Source organism: Rosa rugosa, chromosome 4, assembly GCF_958449725.1.
Source record: "Rosa rugosa chromosome 4, drRosRugo1.1, whole genome shotgun sequence".
NCBI lineage: Eukaryota > Viridiplantae > Streptophyta > Magnoliopsida > Rosales > Rosaceae > Rosa > Rosa rugosa.
In genome coordinates this window covers 4,520,640-4,537,503 of record NC_084823.1, presented here as the reverse complement: position 1 = coordinate 4,537,503, position 16,864 = coordinate 4,520,640, and the positions used below count along the sequence as shown (strand labels likewise).

Below are 16,864 nucleotides of genomic sequence, written 5' to 3'. Positions count from 1 at the left end.
AGACTGTATGTATGTATGTATATAATATATTTTTTAAGATGATTTGAAGAAGATCGGGCAAATATGCAATCACATTCTACATTAATGTCCAAAGAAACTGACATGTACAAATAATTCAATTAAAGAATAACACAGGGTTTAAACTTCAGAGAATGGAAAGACGAGCTGTAGTGAATAGTCCAAAAAATGAAAATCGAGCATTTCAACCTAAAAAAACAAAAGAAATTCAACTTCGTGGCCGTCCCCTCTCCAGTATCTCTCTCTAACCGACATGATATTTCGCAGCTAATTAAGCTAGCATTTGTTTCATCCCCATGACGTGCAGAGTCACCAAAGTTAAGTGAGAAAGAGATCGATCGATGGCATTGAATTGTTGATTCTGTAGGATTTCTTCGACTTACATTAATTTAACTCATCATAGTATAGCATTGGGAAAAGTTGGTTACCCTTCTTTGCTCTTCACCTCTATAAAAACCAATACCATTAATTCTCTTCTCCCAAGTTTCGGAGCAAGAGAGAAAAAACGGGTTCCAATGATTTAATGGCAGAGACTAAGCCACATGTCGTATGCATCCCTTAACCAGCTCAGGGTCACATATACCCTATGCTCAAGTTAGCCAAGCTACTCCACCACAAGGGCTTCCACATGACCTTCGTCAACACCGAGTACAACCACAAGCGCCTCCTCAACTCCCGAGGCCCCAACGCCCTCGACGGTCTCCCTTCTTTTCAGTTCAAGACCATTCCCGATGGGCTTCCTTCTACTGACTCAAATGCCATGCAGGACATACAGGCCCTTGTGAGTCCACTAGGAAGTACTACCTCCCTCACTTCAGGAAGCTTCTTGGGAAGCTGAACCCTGAGGTGGACTCACCGCTGATGAGCTGCGTGGTTTCTGATGGTGTCATGAGCTTCACTCTTGATGCGGCCTAGGAGCTTGGGGTGCCGAAAGTGCTTTTCTGGACTACTAGTGCAGTAGTGCTTGTGGGTTCATGGGTTACGTTCAGTATTAGCATCTTGTTGAGAAGGGTTACACTCCTCTTAAAGGTATTATTTTTCAATCAAGGTTATCACTCGGCCGAAGTACTTATGGCACTTCCTACTCAGTTTTCGGATTTTCAAAGTTTGATCTGGTGAAACATAAGTAAATGATGATATACATTTTGGGTTTTTAATAATATATAGCTTAATATCTTTTGTGTGGAATAACTCATTAATCAGTTAAAAATATATGGGAACTTCATTGAAGGAACCTAGCTAGCGATCGATCTTTGTAGATCCAAATTAATCTTCTGCTGGAATTTTATGTCTACTCTTTCTGAATTTTGATTTTTACATCTAAATGTATCAGAACAAAATAGTGGTGGATTATTTATGATAATATCTTATCTATTAAGTGTGTCGGATTTCATATCTTAAATGATTGATTTGTTGAAAGTTTAATTTATGACTACTCCATTAACTTCCTCAATATAGCATTCTGTACACTGTTCAGATTTCCAAAATAAGTTGAACCAACTCATTTACTCTTCCATTAAATGACTTCAAAGTTTTGAATGCATTTTGTGGAATGCCAAAATTTCTACTGAGTGCATCACACGAACTATTAGGTATGTTAATTTGTTAATAAACTACTATGAAATTATAGTAATGCGCCAATTAAGCTTCATATGATTTTTATTTTTTGAAGGGGGCATCATATGATTACTATATACGGATTTCGTATGTTTCATGAAACTGAATAAATTAATGTATTAATATATAGATATATATATATATGTTTGCCTCAAAATCGTCTCGGCTGAAATGAGGGCCGAGGGACTAGTGGTTGAATCGTCCTTTTAAATTGCGTGGGCGTGCCAACTCGCTGCCAAATGGCCGACTGAGGTTTAGATCTGATTTGCGCTTGTATCTGACTACTATCAAATGATTGTTGGCTGAGGAAGGAATCCTCTCGGCCGTTAGGTTCTAATGCCTCTGTTGCAAGGACTTTGGTTAGGCGTCAATTCTGACCAGGATCTTCTATCATGTTCACTTCTTGGGTAAACTCAAATGTTCCGGTGACAAGCGAGAGATCTATCGGATGAAGGTACTCGCAGATCACGGTGAAGACGAAGGTGAAGTGGACTCGGTTGTCAAAGCGTTGTGAGATGATATGTGTGTGAACAGTGAATCGCATCGACCCAATCCGGACTGGCCGAAAGAGATCAATGGATGATAATTCTACGTTATGAACTACTCCTAAGTGCGAAAAGTAAAGTGCATATAAAATAAATAAACAAGAAAGTAAAGTGCTTGAATGTAAAGAATTGAATTGAAACTAAGAAACTAGAAATGAAAACAAGTTATGAAAGTTGAATCGAAGGCAAAGTACGTACCTAGCTATGGGATAGCAAGAGAAAAGTTTGTGAGTAAAAGTTGTATATTGATTTGTTTGTGTGGTGCAGGACCTCTTACAATGAGTTACAATGTGCTATATATACAAGTCAAAAACCCTAGCTAACTTGTCCTCCAAGACGTGGAACTTAAGTAGGATTCTCCTTCCTTTTAGGATTGATTCGTCTCATAAAATCCTGACTTGGCTGATATCCGAAATCTTCACAAATAAAATCACAGATTGACTCGAACTCTTTCCTTGTGAGGATTCTTCAGCTGATATTTTTCCTAGACTTGGCCGAACATTAATTTTCATTTCGGCCCACATGAATAACCACCCTTTTGAACCTGGATTAAACCGAACATATGGCCGCATGGTCCAACTTGCTGATTTTTGGGTCGTCCGTTGCTAAAACCTCAAACCAAGCTGGGTGACCGACCGACACTTTTTCCTCGGTTGTATGACTTCACCAACTATTTTTCTTGATTGGGTGCCAACCCAGTCCTGTTTCTTCTAAACATGGTCGTACACGAGAGTAGCTAAATTCAGGTCCAAACAATATATATATTAATATACTGTATACATGATTTAATTATAAATCAATGCAAATAATTATAAGTATTTGAACAATGGGGCACTAAAAATGTTATATTAATTGCTTTGATTTGCAGATGCCAGTTACTTAACAAACGGGTACTTGGACACCGTGATAAACTGGATACCAGGCATGAAAGATATCCGTTTGAAGGATATCCCAACCTTCATCAGAACCACAGACCCAGACGACAACATGATCGATTTTGTTCTCCACGAAATCGAACGAGCAGCTAAGAAAGCCTCCGCCATCATCTTGAACACATTCGACTACATAGAACACGACGTCCTCGAAGCACTCTCGACCCTCCTACCACCAGTCTACTCCATCAGACCCCTAAACCTGCATGTCAACCAAATCCCACCCGACATTGAGTTGCAGATATTTGGGTCGAATCTCTGGAAGGAAGAGACAGAGGGTCTGGAATGGCTGGACTCCAAAGAGCCTAACTCTGTAGTCTACATCAACTTCGGAAGCATCACACTGATGACCGAAACTCAGCTGATCGAGTTCGCTTGGGGGCTCGCAAACAGCAAGAAGAAGTTTCTCTGGGTGATTAGGCCTGACCTAGTTGGGGGAGCATCGGCTGTGGTGCCGGCAGAGTTTGTAGAGGAGACGAGAGAAAGAAGTATGTTGGTCAGTTGGTGTCCTCAGGAGCAAGTCCTGGGCCACCCAGCGATCGGCAGGTTCTTTACTCACAGCGAGTGGAACTCGATGGTCGAGACTGTCTGCGGCGGGTTGCCGATGATCTGCTAGCCTTTCTTCACGGAGCAACAGACGAACTGCAGGTACTGTTGCAAATAGTGGGGAATAGGGATGAAAATTGAGGGCGATCCCAAGAGAGATTACATAGAAGGGCTTGTAAGGAAGTTGATGGAGAGAGAAGAAGGGAAAGAGATGAAGAAGAAAGCTCTAGAATGGAAGAGGTTGGTAATGGAGGTCGCCACTGGTCCTAAGGGTTCGTCTTTTGTGAACTTGGACAAGATGGTCAACAAGGTTCTTCTAGCTCCCAGAAAATAATTAGTGAGGCTAGGATTTGAAAGAACAAACAAAAAAACAAAAAAAAACTTGTTTTTAGTCAATTGCTTTAGTTGCATTTGGACTGAATCAGCTGGTTCCTTCTTTGTAATAATATTTATTAATTTCAATATGTTTATTTCAAAGTTAGATTTGAAGAGAGATGACTTGGTGAGGATTGTTGTTCTTTACTGGTGCTTTGACTTGTTTCACATCCACATTGCACAGACGGGTCGCTCTTGTGTTTATCAACAATTGTCGTTTTAATTTTGAATACGAAATTATACATATAAAGAATAGTTTAAGAGCTAAAGATTACATCTCCCGACCGTGACTATCTCAATTAGTATAACTCTTCGATAGCATGTAGGCATGTAGCAATACTGAGTAGAATTGATCGAGTCATTTGACGTACGGTTTGACCTGATGGCTTGTCAATTAACTTTATTTTGGAAATAAATCTACGAGGTTGGCATATCATTCCACCATTTTTAGGATTATACAATGAAATGGGTGTAGTGAATTCAAAAAGATATTTTTGTTTTAGGAAAAAGGGATGCAGAGAAACTGTAGAGAAAATTTGGGAGAATGAGTTGTGCTTTCATTGATAATAGAACCATCTTTATATAGAGGATTACAAGCAAAGAATCAGAGTCTTACAAGAAAACATAATCATACAATGATTAGTATATATATCTAAGAAGATATCTATAAAACTAACCCTATTACAACTTGGACAAGTCACTAGAGTTTGGGCCAGACACATAAATTAGATGTCCTAAAACACTCCCCCTTGTGTCACCCAAACGGGGTGCTCCTCTCATTGCCTCGTCAAAAACTTTGCCGGGTAACAAAAACTTAGTGGGACAAAAATAACCTCGGTCAAAGGAGGAAAAGAGTACAACACAACCTTCACATTTCGAGACCAAACATGTAGACATCTCCCCCTGATGTCTTCATCTCCCGCTGATGACTACAATCATGAGAGTTCGGATAACTTCCACAAACGATGCTACCAACATGTTTCTCGAAAGTGGATTTAGGCAATGACTTGTAAACAAGTCTGCCACATTGTCCTCAGATCGAACCCAGTTCACTTTGATTTTGAGGAGAGTCTGTTGTTACTGATTGATTATGCTTGGTGTTGTCGCTTTTGAGTTTTGATGTAGTCTTGCTTCATTTGTTCAAAGCAAGCAGCATTATCCTCACAAATGTTCGTATGCTCATCTGTGGTAGACTTCAAACCACAATTGCTTAGAACATGCGTAATTATGGATCCAATTCATATACATTCATGAACTACTTCGTGAAGAGCAATAATCTCTGCATGGTTCGAAGATATAACGATTTGGTTATGTTCTGTAGACCTCCAAGATATTGCGGCCTTACCGATGGTGAGCACATAACCAGTTTGGGATCAACCTCTGTGTGGGTCAAAGAGGTACCCAACATCAGTAAAACCTTTCAAAACACATTTCGGGATGGGGATAAAGGACGCAAGCCATTGTTGACGGCGTTTCTGGTATCTAATGGGTCCGAATCCATCATCTCTTTGTAGGGATAGAACAAGCCCATATCAATCATACATCTCAAGTATCTTTTACACTAGTCAAATAGCGTCGCGTTGGCGCAGAGCTATACCTAGCTAACAAGTTCATTGCAAATAAGATGTCCTGTCTTGAGCTAAGTATAATAATGCGCATATTGTACTCAAATAGGGCACTTCTGCCTCTAGCACATCTTCATCATCATACCTCAGACGAAGAGGATCATTTTTAGGGTCAAGACTACGGACGATCATGGGCGTGCTTGAAGGCTTGACCTTATTAAAACACCTAAGCATCCATCAACACAGTGCTCAAGTTTCAAACCGAGACATAATAGTGTTCTCCCAAGATCCTTCATCTCAAACTTGGATTTCAAGTGTTCAGCGGTTTCCCTTAACTCTTTAAGGGCTTTCAATGAAGATCATGTCACCAACATGAACAGCGATAGAATCCGAAACTTGTCATAAAAACGTGATGGCATTTACATATCCCTTCTCAATCAAGTAGTCACTTAGTGAGCATTTCAACCTTATTGCAAACACGCTCTGTGGTCTAGAGCTACTTGACTTGGGTGAATGAAGTCCACTACCACCAGGAACCTTTATGTATATTCCGTATCTAGATCCCCATAAAATAACATAGTGACCACATTCGTAATTAAGCTGCATGTTCAGTTATTCGGAAACTACCAAACTGACAGGGTATAGGATTGCATTGATATCCATTATGGGAGAATATGTCTCCTCGTAGTCAATTCCATGGCGTTTTGTGAGAAGCCTTGCGCCATAAGGCGAGATTACCATCTCTTTTTCTCATCACGCTTTCTAACGAAGACCCATTAGTCAACAGGTTTTATGTTAGGAGGTGTTGGCATCATTGGCTCGAAAAACCTTCCTCATTATTAGAGAATCCAACTCAACCTAGATCGCATCTTTCCATTTAGGCCAAATTTCTCTACATTGGCATTCATTCATCAACGGAGTATGGTTCGATATCATCGGACTTAACAAACTCATGCGCGATTACATCATCAATCATAATGAAGTTTCTATCCCATGTCTCATGTACACTAGTGTAATTTTCAAAGAGCTCTATATTCTCAGGAATAGGTTCTGAAGTTGGGGCGTCCCCCACGATAACCTTAATCCAGAACATTCTCATGAGATGGATTTTGAGTGTCGATGATCAAAGGATTGGGTTGTGCCAAAGTATCCTTCGAATCCACGGGCCTCCCACGCATCCTAGCTGGGGCCATGGCCTGTAATGCCAGAGTGTCAATCTCTATGGCGTTGGTGTCATGTCTACCTCCGTGAATGGTGGCGTTACGTCCACTCGTAGGGACGTCCATCCTTGCAGGCATGTTTGCAGCAGATATGTGTGATCTCATCACTTTGTGGAGACAGACCATGATAATTCTTGTCGTTCCTGTTGAACATCCCTGTTCTTATCTCCCCCTAACGACGGGAAGACTGTCTCATCAAAGTGACAATCCGCAAATCTAGCGGTAAAGAGATCGCCTAGCAAGGGTATTAAGTGGCGGACGATTATTGGAGTCTCAAATCCAACGTATTTGCCCATTTGTCTGTGAGGACCCATCATGGTACGCTGTGGCGGCGCAATTGGCACATAAATGGCGCACTCAAATATGTGTATGTACGAGATACTTGTACCCAGTCACTACCTGTAACGCAGAGATAGATTGAGTGGTGGTGAGTCATAGACGAATTAGCATAGCTGCATGCAACATTGCATATCCCTAAGCAAATATAAGGAGATTGGTGCGCATTATCAATTTTCGGGCTGTCATCGTAGTCTTTTCTGTGAGACCATTTGGGTATGTACATGGGAATATGATTTCCAACATCAATCCCAGTGATATGCAATAATCCTCGAAGGTCTTTGATGTAGACTCTTTGGCATAGTCAAGTTCAATTGACTGAATGGGATGATCAGGGGAGTGAGCCCGTCGCCATATGATATGTGCTAGGTACAACACGTGACCAGTGTGATTTGGGGAGTGAGCGTTATACGTGGACAATGGTACAACACGTGACCAGCGTGTTTGCACATCAACCAACATCATGAATTATTTAAACGCTCGCAAGTTGGTTGAACGGTCCACTGTTTCCCTTCAAACTTTATGTAAGAACAAAATGAGTATTCTCGTATCCTTTTTATAGGATTGTTGAGTTAAAAATTGCACAAAGTGTAAAATGTCACCCAACGTAATTTCACTCGTATTCATTAACAGAATAGAGTTTTAATTATTTCGGGTTCGACCCATTCAAGACAGAATGTGTCTCTTAATTACAATCCCTTGTTACAAGGGAAACACCATTTGATTCCATTTATAAAGAAACCAGTGTGTGGTTGGTGTTTTTGCGGCTGCACCCGAATTTTGGAATGGGTTGCCTACGTACCCGGGAGGGGATCAAACCACTCATAGTTCAAGAGTTCCAATGAGTGAATGACCCATTGGAAGAGGCTTGGATTTTTAGGATAGGAATAGCGTTTAGGATGCGGTTGCATCTAGATTATTTGATTCCAGATTGCCTACATACCCTTGCGGGATCAAACCACATGTAGTTCCAGCATTTGGGATTTAAATGGGTAGATGACCCATTTATTTTTGGATTTGTGTTTGAGATATTTGTGAGGATTTAGAGCCCTTGAATTTGGTTTTGGGTAATTTGGGAATGATTTGATTTTTCTGGTATTTGGGTGAATTTGACTGGTGGAGTCAGAGATTCGGATTGGCTGAATTTGACTGGTGGAGTCAGGGATTCGATTTGAATTTGTGGCTGCATCTAGTAGGTCGCTAGATTGCCTACATACCCTGTGAAGGGATCAAACCATTGTAGTTCATAAATTTGTGGCTTTGAGCTTTCTTGGTTTTGTACCAAAAGGGTTTTCATTTTGGGTTTCGAAGCATTTTTTCACGAAACCAATGTTCGGGTGTTTTTACTTTGGACACCCGCAATGTCCGGTAAACTCCGAGTCGCACTTTTTAATTTTCGTCTAGAACCCGGAAGCGCCTATCAAGCGTTTTGGGCCCCCAAATTTGATACGGGCACCCAACAGCTAAACCTTTTGCTCTTCCGGCTTCTTTTATTCATTTCACTTGTTTCTTTCCTTTTCCATATTGACACGAACTGGAGGCGATGTCAAAATTGAAACAAAGCTGCTCGTACTGATCGATGAGGGATTTGGAGGTGCAATCTCTCTTAGACCTGAAGTTGGAGATGAACCTAAGCTTTTCCAAAGCAATTGGGCGATTTCATTGCTTGGAGTTTGTAATTGACTCTGCGCACAGAATAGGGCGAGTGCATTTTATCCCTTGGTTCGGTTTGTGAATAGGAAGAACTCAAAATTTTGAAACTTTCTTTTTGGTTTTCCCTATCAGTCACTCTAAGGCTTCGAAATTGCTTCTTGGTGTTGAACTTTGGTTGAAGCGAATTCGAAAGAGACAGTGGACACCTGACAATTATCCCTGATCAAAGACGAGCCTTCACCAACAACTCTCGATCAATCAAGTCCATTGGTTTTTGCTTGCAGGTGCTATTACAATTTTGCTTTAACATACATTTTGAATTGCTGCACTCCAAAAGCATGCTCCAGCTTTTTTTTGTCTCATTCACCTTGATTAAACTTGATTGAACCTTCATAATTGATTGAAATTGCACCGCCCAGCTTTTCTTCTTTAGCTTTTCGATGGCAGCACCTCTTCCAAATTCAAGCCTTATCATCTTTTTGTCATGTTCATATATTAAATTAAACCTCCATTGTTTAATCACAGCTTTTGTCTTTTGTGTGAGGTGTGTCGAATAAACCATGGATTGATTCTCATGGGTGCTTATGATCATGGCTATTTGTTTATCACATTGTCAACGCTTCTTCATTCTTTTTTGTGTAGTTATTGCTTCTGAGCCAGTCAATTGCTTTGCTAGCATTTTATTAACAAAGGCTTCATGCAGATACCATTATTTGAAGAATTTTGGCCACATCAACACCATACTGATCTCGTGTATTCCATGGCTTCTTTACATATCACTATGTCACCAAAGTCATCAGACAACAGCCGATGACTGTCGTCTGATTCAGAAATTTTCTGTTGTCTATTGGCCTGATGTCTCTTAGGTCTTCAGACGACAGATATAACCCGTGGTCTATATCTCACTCAAACAACAGAGACATGCCAATAATCTGTTGTCTGATTATATCGAGATATGCCGAATTATGACTTTCTGAGGTTAAAGATGTAACAAAACAACAGTTATATGTTGTTATAAAAGATTCTGCACAACATCTTTTCATAAAACTCTATCGTTTATATTTCATTAAGACAACAGAATTCTGTTGTCTGAATATATGGAGATTTGAACTATCTTGGATTTTTTCTGTTGTGTGAATCAATGGTGGACAACATATAAATTAGAATGCATGTTTTATTGTTTAATTTTGAGTAATAAGACAGAATTATGTCGTTTGAATATATAGAGGCTTGAACTTTCTTGGATGACTGAATTATTGTACAAGTTCTACAAACTAAGTAATATTCAGATGTTGGAACTAGCACTTGGGATTACCTCTTCAAGTTTGTAGAACTTGTACAATTCATCAACATATTCAACAACTGCTAGTTCCAACATCTGTCTTGTCGTGACAACAGGTTTTCCTTGGATGTTGCACTTATAGATCATCACTTTCTGAGCCAAAAAATATCTTCTATTGGAATTTCCATTCAAAGATCACCTCGTGCCACCATGAATGCATCTGAATTTACAAGGATATCATCAAAGTTTGCGACTCCTTCCTGATTCTCCACCTATCAATAAAATTTTGGAAGTACAAAGAACACGAACTGAAATTCTTTAACCATTTATACCAACCAAAGTATCATCACTACTAACCACTATATCATATAAATAATATGATGCAAAAATAGAATGGTAAAAGTTCGGTTATAGAGCCTTTGAATGAAGGCCAAAGAAACAAGCATCGAATTTGAGTGGAATAATACAAAGCATACAGGGTTATTGACCTAAATTTAACATAATACTTTACCCCATCTGAGAAATTGAGAGGTGCATGTTAGACAAGAATTCACCATCTCAGGTCAAATACAATCTTTCAAAAAGAAGTAGTATAAACATGCTTTCTTAAGTACATGCGTACCTACAAGAAATTACCCTACTTTAAAGGGTCAACACTCAGAGATGGATTCCAAACCTGTAAAAAGTAAACTTCCAACCAGAATAAATATCAGACAAGATCAAATTATAGTTGGCAGAGCTCAAAAATGATACAGTTAATTGCCAAAAAAAAAAAATACAAAAACAAAAAATGCTAAAGCTACTATAAACTTTGACATCAGCAGTAATACATAATATCAACAGTTCCTTACCTACATTTCACGGTGGCCACAATCTAACCATGAAACTCCCTCGATAAGATTTGTTTCCTTCTCCAATTGACCACAGGTAACCCAAAAAAAATCAACAAATCAGTGAGCAGCCTTTCACATCCATCATCCAAATCAAGAATGCAAAAAATGCTATCATTCAGAGGCATATATGTCTGCAGACATCTATATACATAACATGTTTCATAAGAAAACTAACCAAAGAAAACAATTGAAGAACACATACAAAATGCATAGTGCAAGATGAAGAATTGTTTTCACTAAATTAATCCCATTTATCGGCAAATCCCGAGTGCACAATCATCTGATAATAGTAGTATTTAATGGAGTAACTAAAGAAATACAACTACAAAACATTCCTTTACCTGTAATTTTGGAGGAGTGAAAGGTGTCAATTCACCAAATTATATCAAAAGGAAAACCTCATTCCTCAAGAGCTGCCATGTGTCCAGGTCCAACCATCTCACCCCTACGGAACCAAGTTCGTAACCAAATCAGAGCCATATGTCTACCCTTCTAATAATATGAAAGGTAATAAGTGCACTTGTATCTTGATGAGAGTACCTTATACATATTCAACACAATGCTCTCTCACTAATTGTTCATGCCGCCATATATTGCTCACTAAATATGTTGGATCATATACCAGCACCAGAAAAGCCATCGAAAAAACTACACCATTCACATGACGAATCAGACTTATTCAGGTTAGATTACACAAGTTTTGTGAAATACTCATATAAGAACAAATAAAAAACCAAATGAACCACAGAAGCTAAGCCCTAATTTCTTTCTCTGTCTTTGGCTTTTGCAGGTTGACTTTGATTTCCCAAACATGTACAAATAGAGACAAGCTATGGTACCTACCATTATGAGAACAAAAATTTGAACAAAAATTTACAAGTATTTGAACCAAAATTACAACATTGAGAACAAAAGTTACTATATTCATTTACACTATTTACAACATTGAGAACAAAAATTACAACATTGACAACCAATTTGTTCAAAACTTGTAAAAGTGTCGTAAGAGGTGTAATTATCATTATTAGAACAAAAGATTACACAAAGTAGGACTCAAATTACAATTTTGAGAACAAATTTGTTCTCACTTTGTAAGTGTGGGTATGGGATACATCCCAGCACACTAGAATTTTCCGTACAAATATACTATCTAAATTTCTAAACATACTAAATGTGAAATCAACTAACTGATATAACTATTTAATCATTACCGGTAAAAAAATGGAACAAATAAACTTCATGACTACAATAGAAAACAATGAAGGACATGTAGGAAATTGGCCCACTTTAACATTGATACTTCATGACTACAGAATGCTTTGACTACATGATCACGGAAGTGAGATTAACAAAACCATTGGCAAAAGAATTGAAAAAAGAAAGCAATGACCATCAAACAACCTGCATATCTATTAGAATATAGAAAAATAGCTATTTACTTAATAAAGAACTGCAGAAATAAAGGGGATGATCAAAGACCAATCTATAAGGTGATCGAATAGCAAAAGAAAAGGCAACTAATAACTTCCAAACCCATTGTGTATGAATTGTTTTGTTTATTCTGGTTATTATTAAATTAACCATATATCTAAATTAGCTAGTTAGGTCGATACTGTATATATGACCTTATTCAAAGCTCTCTAAATTAGCTAGTTTAGGCAAGTCTCTCTACTTTAGCTTTGACCTTATTCAAAGCTGACCTAAATTAGCTAGTTTAGGCAAGTCTCTCTACTTTTTCCGAAGCTAAAGTAGTGAGGAAGAACAAATTTAACTGTATTTATGACCTTATTCACCGCATAAGGGTTGAAATGAATTCAATCATCTAATCCCAATTCGGAATTACAATTAAACCATTGGAATTGAATCAATTGAGTCAATAATCCAATAAGGGTAGACCAAATTTCAAGCCAAATCACTACCAGAAACCTAGAACTTATCTGGACCAAAGTTCATTAAAGGAAGAAAATTTCATGAGAAGTACGAGCTTTTAGATGAAGACCCCAAATTCAAAATTAGAATGCGTAAAACATTTACAAATTCATCTATTGAATACCCATCTCTTTGTGGGTGGAGAAAACACCAAGCAACTGAGACCTTGCAAATAGATATAGAAATAGAGGAAAAAGTGAAAGAATGAGAGAGAGATTGAATACCCATCTCTTCGTGAGTGCAGAAGTGGCACTGACCCGTGGGCTTGCCCTTGAACTTTCCTCTTCCTATTTTGGATTCAATAGATAACAGCCCCCGCCAAAACCGCCTATGTTGCTGCCTAATGCAATCGCCTAGGCAAAGTGAGATGAACACTTAATCGAGAAAACCCTAAATACCCAATCCAACAAAAACCCTAAATCTATTAACACTTAACCAAGGACAGATGCGGATTCAGATTGAGACCAAGATACGGATTGAGACTGAGATCCTTTGGCTGGAATGGGGTTTTCTAGTTTGCGAGGCGAGATGGTTGAGATTTTTTCTGGGTTTTCAGTTCGATGTTGGATTGGAAGAAATTGATATTGGATTGGGTTTTCAGTTCAAAGATTTCTGTTGTGTGCGAGAGCGAAAGAAAGAGCAAGAGAGAAGATGGGTTTGAGAGTGAGAGCGAGCTGAGAGACGGTTTTTAGGTTTCTCTCAATTTGATAAATTTGTCGGGCCGAAATTTCATGGAGTGTTAGACGAATATGTATTTATGTTGTACCAAAAAACCAAACTGAAAGGGAAAAAAAAATATCCAAACAAGTGAACAACTAAAACTAAATCAATAGCAGTTTAATGCACAACAGAAATCTGTTGTCTGAAACATAACCTTTTCAAACAGTTTCTTTCAAAAAAAAAAAAACCTAAACAACCAAAACTAAATCAATCTCAGTGTAATGCACAACAGAAATCTGTTGTCTGAAACAGAGCCTTTTTCAGAAAACTGATTTACTATGATATACACTATATTCAGACAACAGAATTTTTTCATTCTGTCGTTAAAATTATTCAGACTACAGAAAACAACCATTCTGTCGTCTGAGCTCTGTCGTCTGATGAGTTTATTGACATAGTGTATATATGGTTGTTTTGCTTTGTGCAAAGTTGACCACCGCCACAAGGAGCGAAGACAAGTTTTATCTTTCATATGCTTGCATGCCTTGCAAGTGAGATTGGGAGAGACCCACGTATCATATTTTGTTTCTCCATATCCGGACTTCACCACTTGATTCGATCAGTTTTGTATTTAAATTCACCATGTCTAAAGCAAAGCTCCAGCACACCTTTGACAACCAAACAATGGTTTGGCTCAGGCATAAAAGAAAGCCACTTATTAATTAAGGCTCCTCCTTATGGTTTGCAACACCACCGCTCTAGAGTAAAGGAAGAGAAAAAGCTTCAATTAGCTATTTATTTTTGTCTTCTTTTTTACGTCCCTGGTAGCTTCGACAAAACTCAGGCTCTTATAATTTAGTTTTGTCTTTTGGTTTTATTGTCTGTTGAAGTTATCTGTGTTTATACCGAAGTGGAACTCCTTTCGTTTTCGAATTGCAAAGAAACCTCATGGCTCCAAAACCACCGCCCTCATTGCTGGGCTTCAAGAGAACAAGGACTACCGTCAGTCTTAACTACGACATGCTCATCGGAGGCACTGCTCCGGCATGGTCATCGGGACGCTGCCCGGCATGATTCATCGGGACGCTGCCCGGCATGGTCATCGGGACGCTGCCCGGCATGGTCATCGGGACGCTGCCCGGCATGGGTCATCGGAGGCGCTGCCCGGCATGGTCATCATGGTCTTCGACATAGCTTATGGAGACGCCGCTCCGGCATTTTTGTTGAGCATGGGGCCTTTAATACCTGCGAGCAAAAAAATGATGGAGGAGGACGATGAGAGACGGATTTGAACCTTGGATTGAATGAAACTTCTTCTCCTATGGCTCCTGTTTTTTTTTCTTCTGTGTTTCTCCGCGCTGCTGCCTCTTCACGTTGAAGGATTTAACTTCTAAACAACATCAGGGCTGTTGGAGTTGAACTCAAATTTGAACTAGTTGGACCCTTATCTTCCAAGAAGCCGTGAAGGCTACCACTCTTACACTTTTGTAGTTGCTTTGTTAACTAGACTTTTAACAAAGCTAGAAGTCATGTACTCGGCAGCTTTCTTTCTGTTGCTTAGAATTTCACTAGCTATCAAGCTCGTTTATAAAATAAAGGCTTTTAATTTTATTTAAATTAAAGCACTCATATTTCTTTCAATGAACGGAACTCATTGGGTCTGTATTTTTTTCGTTTCAACAAGGACGGTCTCAGTCTTAATTTTCCTAAGGAATAGGCTTTATAGAACGAGCGTGGCGCCTTAATAGCAACCAATGAGGATTTTGGTTGAGCCCGAGCGTCTGTAACACTACTAGAAGCAAAGTTGGTGATTGCAGCATCACCTGGGACGCCATTACCATGATGGACGCCATCCATGGCGTCATGGATATAGACTACGCTAGCCTAAGGCTGGTGGTGGACGGTGGTGGCGCCAGAGGCAGCAGCGGCAGTCACACTTAGTCCAGGAATCAACCTTTCATTCGTGCTTCATTTCGCTCGAAAGAATGGATGTCCATGTGAAGTCTTTAGTAGACGGATCATCATATCTTGACTAGGATGACCTATCCTATCGTGCCAAAGCCAATATGTGTCTAAATCCAAGAGATCTTCTCTCATAACTTTTTTGGATTTAATGGCTCGAATAGTGGTGACATAAAATCCACTAGAGAGACACATAAGTTTCTCTAAGATTCGCCTTCGCAATCATTAGAAGTAGTGCAAAAAAACTCTTTTCCGTTCTCTATATGCATTTCTGCATGGAATCCGTTGGCTCGAATAGCTCAATAGGGTTCGATTTGCCCTAGGAGCGTAGAGAGTTTCTGTGACAGTAATCAAGGTGCCTATTGGCAAGAGGAATTTGGGCGATTCCAAATCCTTGAACTAAACTTGATGGCCTAGCCATCATAGTCACGGAGGAATGTGTAGGCAACATCTCTAAGAATGATTGCCTATAGCGGTGAATGGTATGCGTAGTCACACTATCGGCAAGACGTTAAAGTTCTCTAGGATTCATTCCTCAAAAGCTCAGAATTGAAATGGAGTTATAATGAAAAGGACTCAAAATTTTATTCATAAGCCAACGGTATACATCATTGTTTCTTTGACCAAAAGAATATCTAATTCGAAACTAGCTAATGCAAAACAAAGATAGTCGTTTAACTTCTTTCAGTAAATCCAAAATAAATATAACCAGGTGAGTAGAGAGATGTCGGTGGAGAAAACCTCGCTTAAGTACCACTTATCTCAAAATATTCCTAGACATCATACTCGCTTTGGATGAGCCTAGTTGAAGAAAAAATTAACCAATGGCATCCACTAATAATACAGTGGCAATTGCCATATTACATCTCTTGGAAAAAAAAAGGATTAAATACTGTTTACTCCCTATACTTATAGGGTTTCATCGTTTCAGTCCCTGACCTTCGAATTTCACCTAAAAAGTCCCTGAACTCTCAATTTCCTCCCAATTGGTCCCTGCTGTCAAAATTTTCTGTTAAAGTTGCCGAAAATGTCTATTATGCCCTCACTTACTCTTTTTTTTTTGTAAATTTATTTTTCTCTGTGGATTGGAACCATCTTGATGAGGAGATGAACAGAAGGAGGCGAAAGAGTCGGAAGAAAAAGAGGTAAAAAAGAAAAAAAAATTAAAAAATAAAAAAAAAGCGGAAGAGAAATATATATATTTTTAAAGTAAATGAGGGTATAATAGACTTTTTAGGGGAAGATAACGGAGTTTTTGACGGATGCTTGACGGTAGGGACCAATTGGGAGGAAATTGGGAGTTCATTGACTTTTTAGGTGAAATTCAAAGG

General features: G+C 39.0%; 1 long non-coding RNA gene and 1 pseudogene across 1 annotated transcript; one reads left to right on the top strand and one right to left on the bottom strand.

Annotated features, from left to right (window-relative positions):
* Positions 1-541: 541 nt before the first annotated feature.
* LOC133746447 ((R)-mandelonitrile beta-glucosyltransferase-like) lies at positions 542-4,077 on the top strand (annotated as a pseudogene).
* A 7,240-nt stretch (positions 4,078-11,317) lies between these two features.
* On the bottom strand, positions 11,318-13,222 carry LOC133746448 (uncharacterized). The gene is made up of 3 exons (XR_009864153.1): positions 13,136-13,222; positions 11,523-11,630; positions 11,318-11,427 (listed from the first exon to the last, which is right to left on the bottom strand). It is a non-coding gene; the product is annotated as an uncharacterized LOC133746448 (long non-coding RNA).
* Between the last annotated feature and the right edge of the window lie 3,642 nt (positions 13,223-16,864).